Below are 13,811 nucleotides of genomic sequence, written 5' to 3' on the forward strand. Positions count from 1 at the left end.
TATTCTATTGTTTAAGTATTCCCTTTATTTTTTTGAGCAGTATAGAACAGGAATAGAATTAGATTAAAATAGAATAAAATTCTTCATTGGCCAAGTGTGATTGGACACACAAGGACTTTGTCTTTGGTGCATGTGCTCTCTGTACATAAAAGAAAGGATACATTTGTCAAGAATCATGAGGTACAACACTTAATGATTGTCATAAGGTACAAATTAGCAATCAGGAAACAGTATTAATATAAATTGTAAGGATGCAAGCAACAAGTTCATTTGAAGAAGCCCAAAGAAAAATAGGGAAAATCATTACATGCCCTTCTTATCAGTTCCTGAGGTGCATTATTGTCAAAAATTAGTTACTACACCATCTGGATATGCTTTCTAAAGAGCCAATGCCCCGTTGGGAATTTGTTTAAATATTGGACTGTTAGGCTCAACGTTAGGCACTTCTAAGCAAGTATGTTGTAAAATGGGGGCTGAACAGAATTGCTGGATCTGCCCCTGCTGTTCTGTTTAAGAAAAGTAACAAATCTTCTGTTCCCGGGTCACCCTGACCCGGACCGAAAACTCTTCATTTGCAGTGCTTATGTTTGGTCTTTTTGAAAGCTTTTTTCACTTGGAAAGTAGTCTGAACATTTCTGCACACAATGATATGAAAATTGAAATGAAAAAAGTAAATCTTATTGGTTTATTTTGCGGATATAATGCACGCCCCCCCCATTTTTGTGAAATGTTTTTCAATTTATGGATAGTTTTGCTTGCAAAATGCATTCTATTTTACTAAAGTTGGTATGGGATTGGTAGCTTGAACATTTCTGAACATAATGATATGAAAATTGAACTTGAAAAATTGATGCATATTGGTTTATTTTGTTGATGAAATGCATGCCCCCCCCGTTTTTTTTAAATAGTCTTCACTTTATGGATAGTTTTGCTAGCAAAATACATTCTATTTTACTAAAGTTTGTGTGGGATTGGTAGCTTGAACATTTCTGAACATAATGATATGAAAATTGAACTGGAAAAATTGATGCATATTGGTTTATTTTGCACATAAATGTATGCCTCCCCCCGTGTTCAATTATTTCAATTTATATAAAAATTATGCTGTTAATTTCAAACTTACATACTTTTTTTTAGTAAAATGGATTTGTTTCATAAAATTAGTCCTCTGGCTACAATGTGGTTGATTTTCAAAAGGATATTCCAAATATTTCTAGACAAATATGTATAAACAGTGACAATAATGGCACATAGCAAGGCCGGGGGTGGGGGGTGGCCTTTTTGTGGCAAAAATAAACCAATAAGAACCATTTTTTTCAGTTCATTTATATTTTTCTTATATTCAGAAATGTTCAATTTAGTATATCAAACCTTTTGGGGGGAAATTCCTTAGGGATTTGTAGCCTTAAAAAAATAGAAATTGACACGAAATTAAAAAAGGATGGGGGGGGAGGGGCTTTTTGATCAAAATAAAAATATAAGTCTCAATTTTTCCAGTTCAATTTTCATATCATTATGTTCATAAATGTTCAAACTAGTTTTCCAGTTGAAAAAGTTTTCAAAAAGATCAAATTCAAGTACCTAAAAAAATTATTTTTGGTCCGGTCATATACGAACAGAAACAGACTCGAAGTTATGATTTTTTTTTGCCCAGAAAACAATTAGCCACCACCCCAAAAATATTTTTTGATGATCAGCATTGTTAAATTGAGTAAATGAATGCCTAAGATTTTAAAGAATATTTCGGATTTGGAGGATAAAAAAATAAAAAGTGAAAATGGTTGCAAGCAGCCGAGGGGGGGGGAGGCCTTATTTCTGATATTAAAAAACCAATAAGAATCATTTTTTTCAGTTCCTTTATATTTTTCTTATATTCAGAAATGTTCAAGCTACCAATCCCACACCAACTTTAGTAAAATAGAATGCATTTTGCAAGCAAAACTATCCATAAATTGAAAAAAAAATCACAAAAACGGGGGGGCGTGCATTATATCCGCAAAATAAACCAATAAGATTTACTTTTTTCATTTCAATTTTCATATCATTGTGTGCAGAAATGTTCAGACTACTTTCCAAGTGAAAAAAGTTTTCAAATTGACCAAACATAAGCACTTCAAATGAAGAGTTTTCGGTCCGGGTCGTATGTGACCCGAACAGAAGATTTGTAACTTTTTTTGCCCAGCAAAAACTAAGCCCCCCACCCCCCAAAAAAAATTCTCATAGAGAGAACCCCTGAAGTGATGGATAGTCATGAAATTTCAAGTTTCAGATATGCAGGGAAAATTTTTTACAGGGACTCAAACTTGGCTTCGGGTCACATACGACCCGAACAGAACAGCAGGGTTAATTATTAAATGGTAAGTAATAAGTGAGGAAGCTGAGCTGTAAAACACATTGGACCACTAGATGGCGGAAAGATACAAAAATATATTTCTGCCATCTGTTTGGTGGTCTGGAGTTTTTGAACCAGGGAACTGTATTCTAAAGTGGCTGTAAAACGTCATCTGCAAATGGTGACATTTAGCACTGTATGATAATTTGGTGGTAGATTTAGCAACATGGGGGTTCCGTTCTCGTAATATCTGTTAAATCATCCTTTCTACTGAGGCTGTCTGCACCAACATGTTAAATCATCATCTGTAAACCACAATTGTTGAGTCCCCACACAATTTGTCCTGCCAGAAACAAAACACATTTGAGCTTAGCCTGATGACTTTATATTATCTTATACTATTTGCTTTAACCTCTCCAGATTTTTTTTTTTTAATTTGGCTTTCAGATGAGAGCTAATTTAAACCGTTTCCCCATGGACTCCGGCTCAGTTCACATAGCTTCATTCTTGGCTTTTAGCTTAGTGTGTTCTAGCCAGTTGTTGTTTATTTAGTAAACTAAGAGGCATGAGAGCCAGTGTGGTGGTGTAAGAGTTAAGTTGTTGGGTTGGCACTGCAGATTTTTGTTCCAGTGTTCCATAGCTCACTGATGACTTTGGGCAAGTCACTCTCTTTCTTTCTGCCCAGCCTATCTCACAGGGATGGTGTTGGAGGAAAAATGGAATAGGGAGTGTTAATGTATTATTTTAAACCAGGGCCTTCAAACATAAGCCGCTCCGAGTCCTCAGAGAGAGGCGGCATACAAATCTAATTAATATTAATATTAATATTAATATTAATATTATTCCCTTTTTTCAGTGCCACTATAAATTCAAGCAATCGCTAAACCAGGAGTCCCCAAACTTGGCAACTTTAAGACTTCTGGACTTCAACTCCCAGAGTTCCCAGCAAGCTGGCTGTAGAATTCTGGGAGTTGAAGTCCACAAGTCTTAAAGTTTCCAAGTTTGAAGACCCTTGCCTTAAGCAAACAATTGGAATATAAATCTAAACAAGCCAAACTTAGATCAGGAATGTCCAACCATGGCAACTTTAAGACCTGTGGACTTCAACTTCCAAAATTCCCCAACCAACCTTGCTGGCTGAGGAATTCTGGCAGTTGAACTCCACAGGTCTTAACAGTTGCCAAAATTGGACATCCTTGACTTAGGGTAATGTTTCAAGCAAATAATATTCTCCGTTTTGCTATCTGTTTGATTTTTGTGTTGGGATTTTCTTTCTTTGTGCTTTTCCCTCAGCCAAAAGCCAAAAACATTATCTATTTGCATCTGGGTAGAGAGGAAAGAAATAGCTGAAAATAATTAAGCAATTATTTAATTAAGCAGAAAATTGGCCAGGATCACTCTGGAATAATTACCGTACATTGTCATTCCTATTCTGAAAAGGTGGTGGTAGCCCTCTGCTTATGCTCTTTTCCTTATTGATTCTGGATCATTTAGAGTTTCTTTATTTACACCCCACTTTTATTATTTTTGAGACCGCCGTCTACCACATAGCTCCCAGAGACCAGTAAGGGCCCGCAGGGTTGGTCTTCTCTGGTCCCCTCAACTAAACAGTGTCGGCTGGTGGGCCCACAGGGGAGGGCCTTCTCTGTGGTTGCTCCAATTCTCTGGAACCAGTTACCTCCCGATATCAAGACTACCTCCAGCCTACTGGCCTTCCAAAAAGCGATAAAGACCTGGCTTTACTGACAGGCCTGGACTATTGATTCGATGATGGTAACCATTGAGATCCGGCCATAAATGGTATGTATGGTCTCACTGTTTTAATTGTTTTTAAACTGTTTTATAGGTTTTTAGTATTATTTAGATGTTATATTTTTGGTTTTAAGCCACTCAGAATCCCTAGGCAGTTGGGTGACATAACAATCAATCAATCAATCAATCAATCAATCAATCAATCAAATACATAAATAAATGTTATAAATTACTCAAGTGATGAATATAGTCTACAGAGAGGGGCGGCATACAAATCTAATAAATAAATTAAATAAATAAATATTCACATGCCTCCTTCCATTTGTTGAATTTGTTGCTGAATTTGTTGTCCTGATTTATCCACCCCAGGGTAAAAAAGGCCAGGCTTTTTGTCTCCCTCTCCCCCACACTTCTGTAGATGGGACAGATATATCAGGTATAGACTTCCCTTTGGGCTTTAGGACCTAAGAATTGAACCGTACTTGAAGAAAGGTTATGTCACCATAAAGCATTTAAGGGAATGGAAGATTCATTTATTAGCTGTTCTGTTGTTTATACTGTAAGGATTTTAAAGATTTGTTTAGAGACAACCAGGGTCAAACCCAGCTAATCTCTTTGCTTAATCCCAAATTGACCCTTCCACCTGAGAAAAAGCCCCCCTATAAGCCCATCTAAACCAAAACATAGAAGCCTCCTCACCAACTCACAGGGTAAGTCCTAACAAGGGAAGCCTCAATGCTCCATCTTCTTATCAGTTGATAACCTCAACATTCCATCTCCTTAACAACTATATTCCTCAGCTTTGCTATCCTCCTGGAAGATCCATTATTTCTAACAATAGAATTTACTTCAGGTACACCAACAAGAACCTGCCCACTCTCCCAAACTGGCCAACAAATCAGGTCCTTGGGATTTCCCACTTTGTAGCTTTTGAATTTCTATAATTATTTTTAGTTTAAAACAGGTGCCCAAGGATCTCTGCAATAAACATGGTTCTTTTCAGTGTTGTGCTACTTCTTCAAACTAAACCCATGACAAAATTGAGCTCCAGAAAGAAGACAGCAACTGAGCTTATTCTTGGTTCATAGCCACTTTTTAAAAAAATTCTGTACATTGCCAATAAACACCTCAAATTTTGTCTAACCAAATGGACTAACATTTGTTTCACAAATTGTTTGAAATCATAATGTGGTTTATTTGGTTTAGCATAATGTATATAATAGAGCCGTGGTGGCGCAGCAGGTAGAATGCTGTACTGCAAGCCACTGAAGTTGACTGTAGATCTGCAGGTCAGCGGTTCAAATCTCATCACCTGCTCATTTTACCCATCCTTCCGAGGTGGGTAAAATGAGGACCCGGATTGTGGGGGCAATATGCTGGCTTTCTTAAAAAGTGCTATTGCTAACATGTTGCAAGCCACCCTGAGTCCCAGGAGAAGGGCGGCATAAAAATCAAATAAATAAATAAACAAATAACTAATTTTGGTTTGTAAAGCATGTTTATAAGATAGTACAATGTGCGAACTTAGTTTTAGCATACAAGCATTTTAAACAATGTTGGTTCATTATAAAAATTATGGTGTGTAAAACTATACTGAGAGTAGAGTAGCAAACAATAAGACCAGGCTTTGGAAACATTAATCATTTTTTTAATTTCTGAAAGTTGTTTAAACTTTTTCAACTTGAATCACATCTGTAACTTCCATTCCTGCTCCCAAGGGGTAGCAATGCATGTCAGGTTTTTTAAAAAAAAATATTAACATACCATGTTTGGGAACCGGGGATGGCCTGCTTATTTATTTTTAGATCTAGATTGGAACTTCAACTTTGCTTACATATATGCTACTAGAATAGAATATTTGAATATTTCTGCATATTATATTTAACTAAAGATTATTAATAAAATATTAAACAATATTCAAAGTTATAAAGATAATCCTCAACTTATAGCCATTCATTTAGTGACAATTCAAAAGTAAAACAGCACTGAAAAAGTGACCATTTTCCACACTTAACAGTTGCAACATCCCTGTGGCCAAATGATAAAAATTGGCAACTGGAATGTATTTATGACAGTTGCAGTGTCCCTGGGTCATTTGATCACTTTTTTTATTTATTTTATTAGAGTTGAAAGGGACCTTGCAGGTCATCAAGTCCAACCCCATGCTCAAGCAGGAAACCCTACACCTCCCCAGCCAGATGGCAGTCCAATCTCCCCTTGAAAATGTCTAGAGTTGGGGCATTCACAACCTCCGCTGGCAGGCCGTTCCACTGGTTGATCGCTCTGACCGTCAGTAAGTTCTTCCTTATTTCCAGGTTGAATCTCTCCTTGGTCAGCCTCCAACCATTCTTCCTTGTTTGGCCCTCTGGGGCCCTGGAAAATAGTGTGACCCCCTCCTCTCTGTGGCAACCGCTCCAGTACCTCTATACTGCTATCATGACCCCCTTGTCCTTCTTTTCACTAGACTATCCATGCCCAGTTCTAGCAGTCTCTCTTCATATGACTTGATTTCTACTCCCATTATAATTTTGGTTGCTCTTTTCTGTACCTTTTCCAACATTTTGCTGCCTTCCTACAAGCAAAGGCAATGGGAATCCAGATTAACTTAATAATTGTGTTACTAACTTTAAAAAAATGTCTGGGTGATTCACTTAATTGTGGCACAGAAGGTCATAAAATGGCAAAAACTCACTTAACAATTATTTTGTTAAGCAACATAAATTTTGGTCTCAGTTCTGGTCATGTGTTAAGAACTATCTATGCCTGGTAACTATTTAGTTTTAATTAGTAAGCTAACAGGATCTTTGGACTGTTAATAACATTTCTGCCCCACTGCTGAAAGACTTTCATCCATGTGTAACAATCCACATTATGAATATTTAAATTATTCACACTTTGGCATCTTTGTCTGTCATGGCTTGTTATAACAGCAGACACTCTTATAGCCTCTGCTCTGACAGTTGTTATTTTGAGTATAGGAGGTTGGTGGTTGTTTTGAGAAGCCATTATTTTGCTATCCAAAACAATTATTCTCCCTAAAGCAGATCCAGGTGATCAGACTCCTTAGCAATTAAGAAGCAGAATCAGGCTTCTACATACAAAACATCACAGGAGGCACAGAAATACTGCATTAAAGAAAATGTCTCAAGTTAAAAAAACACATCTAAAACTAACCATATAGATGATTAATTTAAATATGTCAAAGTGTAATCATATAGATTATTAAATATGTAAAAGGGGAAAGGAAAGGAAGAACAACTTATCCTGTTTTCAACTGGCACATCTGACAATGAAAATGTAAGTGGAGGCTTATCTAAATAAATCACATAATTAGGCTAATTGTCTGTGTATTTGCAGCTGAGACACACAGCCTTTCAGCACCTCAGAATTTAAATACAGGTCTAATTCTCCTCCTGTCTTTGTTGCCCCTTTTTCCAATCATTGCAGCTCACTTAACTGCCTTTAAAGGTCACCTACTATATTTATGTTCTGAGATTGTGCTCGGATTTTGGGAAAATGCTTCTTTAACACTGGTACAGTCAAGGATGATTTAAGGCAGTCTCACTCAGATGGGAAAAAGGCAAAATCATGTTAGAAGGGCATAATTGTGCTATGAACCTGAACTGAAGAAACTTCCTGGATGAGAAGCAAAACATTTTCAAAGGGAAAAAAATCAAGTAAATCCAGCTGTGTTTTGGAAAAGCACCTTTGGAACAACCTTGACCAGAAGGATAAAAAAATTATTTTATTTATTTATTTTGTCCAATATACAATATTACACAATGAAGGTTATAGAGGATATAGTAGAGAAGAAATACGAGATATAGGAGAGACTATAGGACAGGGGACGGAAGGCACTCTAGTGCGCTTATGTACACCCCTTACTGACCTGTTAGGAATCTGGAGGTGTCAACCATGGATAGTCTAAGGGTAAAATGTTGGGGGTTAGGGGATGATACTACAGAGTCCGGTAATGAGTTCCACGCTTCGAAAACCCGATTACTAAAGTCATATTTTGTACAGTCAAGTTTGGAGCGGTTAATATTAAGCTTGAATCTGTTGTGTGCCCTTATGTTGTTGTGGTTGAAGCTGAAGTAGTCTTTGACAGTCAGGACATTGCAGCATATGATCTTGTGGGCAATACTTAGATCATGTTTAAGGCGTCGTAGTTCTAAGCTTTCAAGACCCAGGATTGTAAGTCTAGTCTCGTAGGTTATTCTGTTTCGAGTGGAGGAATGAAGGGCTCTTCTTGTGAAGTATCTTTGAACATTTTCAAGGGTGTTGACGTCTGAGATGTGGTATGGGTTCCAGACAGATGAGCAGTAGTCTAGGATGGGTCTGGCAAAAGTTTTGTAGGCTCTTGTGAGTAGTGTGAGATTGCCTGAGCAGAAGCTGCGTAGGATCAGGTTAACAACTCTAGAAGCTTTTTTGGCGATATTGTTGCAGTGGGCCTAAAATAATCCTTTTTGCATGTGAGACAGATTGAAACTTCTCTTTTCTTATTGGAGTAAATCAGGTGGTGGTTGCTGCTATTGCTGCTAACGGTGTGCTGTGCACGCAACTTTGTGTCTCCGGCATGCACGTGTACGTGAGAGAGCTTTTGGCAATTCTTTTGCTTCGGAGTTTGGGGTAGGCATGGCCAGGGTGGCCATGGCCAGCTCGACGTAATTTGTGGGAGCACCTGTAGTGGCCAGAGTGCTCTGCCAATGAAAATGGGTTCCAGCCAGTAATGGGCAGCCAGAATTTTTACTGCCATACTGTGGGTGTGGCTTATTTTGTGGGCGTGGCTTAATGGTCATGTGACTGGTAGGAGTGGCTTGCTGGCCATGTGATCAGGTGGGAATGGCTTGAACAATCATCATCGTTCAAGTGAACTGTTAAGTTCTCGACTTACAATCTTGCCAGTGTCACTCGTTGGGGTGACAATTTGCTTCGCTTTTCCCACGCTCTCCTTCCTGGGTCGGCCCCCCTGCCTCAGGCTGGGTAGCTAGATGAACGGGTGCTTCCAGAAGCATAAATGCTGCCAGCACAGCTTCCACCCACACCTTCTGCTTGCACCTCAGGTGGGAGGTGGCCACATGAGGCTGGAGGGGAACTGGGCAGGAGAGAGGGAAGCTCGTCCGAGGCCAGGAAGGAGGAAAGAGGAAAAAAGCAAGGAGCGCAGACACAGCAGGGAAAAAAAGAAGAGCCAAGTCGAGACTGATAATCCAGGAAGTGATTGCCGCCAATCAGCTGGAGCTGTGCACGACCTTCATTTTCGACTGTGGAACTGTGTTCCACCCCGTCCTGCCTGCTCCCCAGCCCTGGTTCCAGCACTCCATTTTCAGCTGCAACGGCCTCCTGCAACCCTCTCCTAGTGAAAATGGAGTTTGGGAGGGACACATGCAACCATCCCAAGCTCCATTTTGGTGGCAGAGGCACTGTGGGCCAGTCCTTCACTGTTTCCAGGGCAGCCCCACAAGCCAAATCTAAGCACCCTGGAGGCTGGATTTGGCCCCAGGCCTTGAGTTTGACACCCCTGCTAAAGTGGATTGATGGAAACAGAAATGGGGAACACGTATTGTTATTGTTACTGGTTTCTGTCCCAGGGTTAAATCTATGACAATTGGATCACCTGGGGTCTCATTTATAATATTTCAGTCTCCTAATATTTCAAAAGTCTAGAATACATCCCAATTTCTGTTTACCGTATTTTTCGCTCTATAAGACGCACCTGCTGATAAGACGCACCTAGATTTTAGAGGAGGAAAATAGAACAAAAATATTTTGAGCCAAAAAGTAGCTATCACACATGAGCAAGTTCTTGCATTCATAATTCTATCCTTTCTATGTCTTCCTCCCTCTTTCCTCCCTCCCACTTTCCTTTCTATCTCTCCCTCCCTCTTTTCTTTCTATCTCTCCCTCCCTCTTTCCTTTCTATCTCTCCCTCCCTCTTTCCTCCCTCCCTTTTTCCTTTCTATCTCTCCCTCCCTCTTTCCTTTCTATCTTTCTTTCCCCCTGCCTTTCTCCAAGCCCTTCCTTTTCCCTCTCCCTAACTACCCCCTTCTCCCTCCTTTCTATCTCTCCCTCCCCCTTTCTCTCTCCCTTCCTTCATCTTTCATTCCCTCTCTCTCCATCCCTCTTCCTTTCTCTCTTCCTTCCTCCCTCTTTTTTGTTCTTTCTCTCTCCCTCCTTCCCTCCCTCTATGTCTTTCCCTCCCCCTTCTTCCCCCCTCTCTTTCTCTTTCTCTTGCTTTCTTTCCCTGTCTTTCTCTCTTGCTTACTTTCTCGCTTTCTTTCTCATTCTTTCTCCCCTCCTTTCTTTCTCTCTCTCTTTCTCTCTCGTTCACCACACCGGCAACAGAGAGAAAAAGAGAGAGAGAGAGAGGGAGAGAGAGTGGAGGGCGCCGTTGTCTTCGCCTCTTCCCGACAGCTCTGCAGCGAAGAGGAAACAGTCGCGCACCGCCTCCTGGGAGCCCAGCCGATTTTTGGAGCCGTTTTGTTTTCAGCTGGGCTCCCGGGAGGCGGAGCGTGGCCGGGCACCGTGTCTTCGCCTCCGTGTGGCTCTGCAGCGAAGAGGAAACAGTCGCGCACCGCCTCCCGGGAGCCCGGCCGACTTTTGGAGCCGTTTTGTTTTCGGCCGGGCGGAGGCAGCGCGCGGAGGGGAAGACACGGTGAACGGTGCTTCGAGACCTCCCCGCCTCCTGAAGCGATTTCCGTAGCCTTCCCAAAGGCTCAGAACCGCCAACGCTCCTCCGGTGCCGCTCCGCCTCCTAAACCTGCGCGGTGGAGGCGTCCCCCGGCCGAGCACTCCCGGAGGCCGAAAGGTGTGGCTCTCTTCAGGGTTGGGAAGAGGAGAGGCGGCGACAGAGGCGGGACACTTTTGGTGAGTATATCGCCGCCCCCCCTCTGCTCCAGCGCCTCCCCCCCCTCCCTGCCTGCAGCTTCGCTCCATAAGACGCCGCTGATTTTTCATCCTACTTTGGGAGGAAAAAAACTGCGTCTTATGGAGCGAAAAATACGGGTATACTGTATTATCATCATGTCTGAATTGCTTCGTTAAACAGCAAGCAGCTGTTTGCCAGAGATTTATCCCATAATAAACAGCCATTTCCTGTCTCACTTGAGAGAAGGGAGAAATATGATCAACCATGATGGTAATTTTCCAAATACAAGATCATATTTAAATGGTTGCTGAACTAGAATTTGAATTGGAGCACCAGATATTAGTTACAAAATCTGCAATATCTCTTATAATGAAAATACTTTTATGTACACTGAGAGCATATGCACCAAAGACAAATTCCTTTGTGTCCAATCAAACTTGACCAATTAAGAATTCTATTGCATTGTATTGTATTCTATTCCATTCCATTCATTCCATTCCATTCGAATACCTTCACTACTGGAATTTTATTTCTGAAAAAATGTGACTTCTATTTTTCTATCTGTGACCTAGCCTTGCAATCTAGTTTTTTTCCTTTTTTTAAATACATAATGCTTTTGTTTGTATATCTGCTGTGTTCCTACAGGTCCACCATGCCCAGCCTGGTACTTTCCAGATATGTTCACTTGGAGAGATACTTGATTTTCCCCCCAGTAGTATGCATATCACAGCTAAAATAATATTAATAAAGATCTACCTATGTGTATGTTGGTTCCATCTATTTTATGGCAGCCCCTAAGTCATTCCTGATAATCTTGTTCTTATGCCCTCAAAGGTTTTTGTACAGTATATAAATTTTGTCTCCTGTTTCCTTGTTAATTCTCCTCTAAATATGAATTTGAGCCCTACCTTTTTAGCTTTGCAGCATAACAAGGTCATACATACATTGCAGGTCATACAGTTATCTGCTAGGTTGAAAGGTAAATATGACTGAGCCGATCCTGACAAATTTACATATGCAGTTTTCATTACAATAGTACAAATGTCATTTGCTCTTGATTACTTGTTCTTCCACTGCCTGATCTAGTTTTTAATCCTAGAATTCCCAGGGGATTCCCAGCCAAGTACAAGCTAGGACCGGGTCTGCTTAGCTTCTGAGACCAGTCAAAGTCAGCTACATGCTGTCACCTGTCTAGCCAAGTCATCTATGTTGGGAATGTTTCTGAGCTCCAGCTGTTCTTGCTAAGAAATGAAAGCAAGTCTATTATGAGATAAATGATATATCATTAATCATTGTTGGCTTTTAAATACGAAATGGATACAGTTGCTTCAGAAGCCAAGGCAGGCAGGATATTTTGAAGCGAATATGAATACTATGTGGAAAGCATCCAGTTTTCTGTATTTGGTTGCATGAATTCTAGCAATGTGAGATGATTTTCTTCTTTTCCAACAGCATCCAAGGGCAGCCTCGGGATTTTATTTATTTATATTTCACATTTCTGAACTGCCCCTCTCCCTCAAAGAGGGGATGTGTGTAAACTTTATTACCCATGATCTTGAAACGACAGACAGTAATTGGAAGCAATCTTAGACTAGTATTTCTCAAGCTTAGCAATCTTTAATTCTGGACTTCAACTTCTAGAAATCCTTAGACAGTGTCTATCCCTTTGTACAATAGCTACTATAGTTAAGTTCCCCCCCTCTCCATTGATGCCTAATGTAAACCAATATCCATGTGATTTAATCCAGAGGTGGGATTCAGCAGGTTTTGACCAGTTCTGGAGAACTTGTATCAGAAATTTTGAGTAGTTAGGAGAACCAGTAAATACCACCTCTGATTGGTCCCGCCCGCATCTATTCTCTGCCTCCCAAGTCCCAGTTGATTGGGAGGGAATGGGATTTTGTAGTATCCTTCCCCTGCCATGCCCATCAAGCCACGCCCACCAAGCTATACCATGCCCACCAAGCCGCACCCACAGAAACACTAGTAAACTTTTACAAATCCCACCACTGATTTAATCCCATTTATTTTGTTTCTTGTTCTGGGCCATTGTTGACAGATATATTTTATTACTATAAACGTTGATAATAGAATTAAGGCTTTTGGGGTTTTTAAAAAATTACTCTGTGTCAGCAGGTTAATTTGCTTCTAGTTTTAAAAATGATTGCCTGGATAATCTGAAATTACAATAAAATATGACTAAATTTTCAGTCCCTTTTGATTTTTGTCTGACCTAAATGATATTACATCAGCTACCATCTATGCGATTCTATGGTAGAGGAAGAAAATTGATTATTAACCTATGAAACTACAGTGTACTTTTCTGATGATTCATCTCCATAGGTGTGGACTAAAACTGCCCAATGCAGTTTTTCCTTCTTTAACTCCAACTTTATTAATGTAAAACCAAATCATGATTATCTTTTGTTTTTTACCTACCAAGGGATTGGTGTATTTCATCAAAGAATGATTAGAGTTTCAAGTAAGTGTAGATTTTCTCTAGTGAGTAATCTGCCATTGCTTGCTGGCTTATTTTCCCTGGAATCATAAGTAGGAAATGAAACCATGAAGTACCAGGTAGAGATATCAATGTAAATATCTGCAGGTGTTTCCCACAGCCTCTCTAGAACAGTGTTTCTCAACCTTGGGAACTCTTGGGTGTATGTATGGACTTCAACTTCCAGAATTCTGGAAACTGAAGTTCACAAATTTAAGAGTTGTTGAGGATGAGAAACATTGGTCTACAGCAAGGATCCCCAAACTTGGCAACTTTAAGACTGGCTGGAGAATTCTGGGAGTTGAAGTCCACAAGTCTTAAAGTTGCCAAGCTTGAAGACCTCTGGTCTACAGACTAATCATCCA

The sequence above is a fragment of the Erythrolamprus reginae genome, chromosome 1 (assembly GCF_031021105.1).
Source record: "Erythrolamprus reginae isolate rEryReg1 chromosome 1, rEryReg1.hap1, whole genome shotgun sequence".
In the NCBI taxonomy this organism is placed as follows: Eukaryota; Metazoa; Chordata; class Lepidosauria; order Squamata; family Dipsadidae; genus Erythrolamprus; species Erythrolamprus reginae.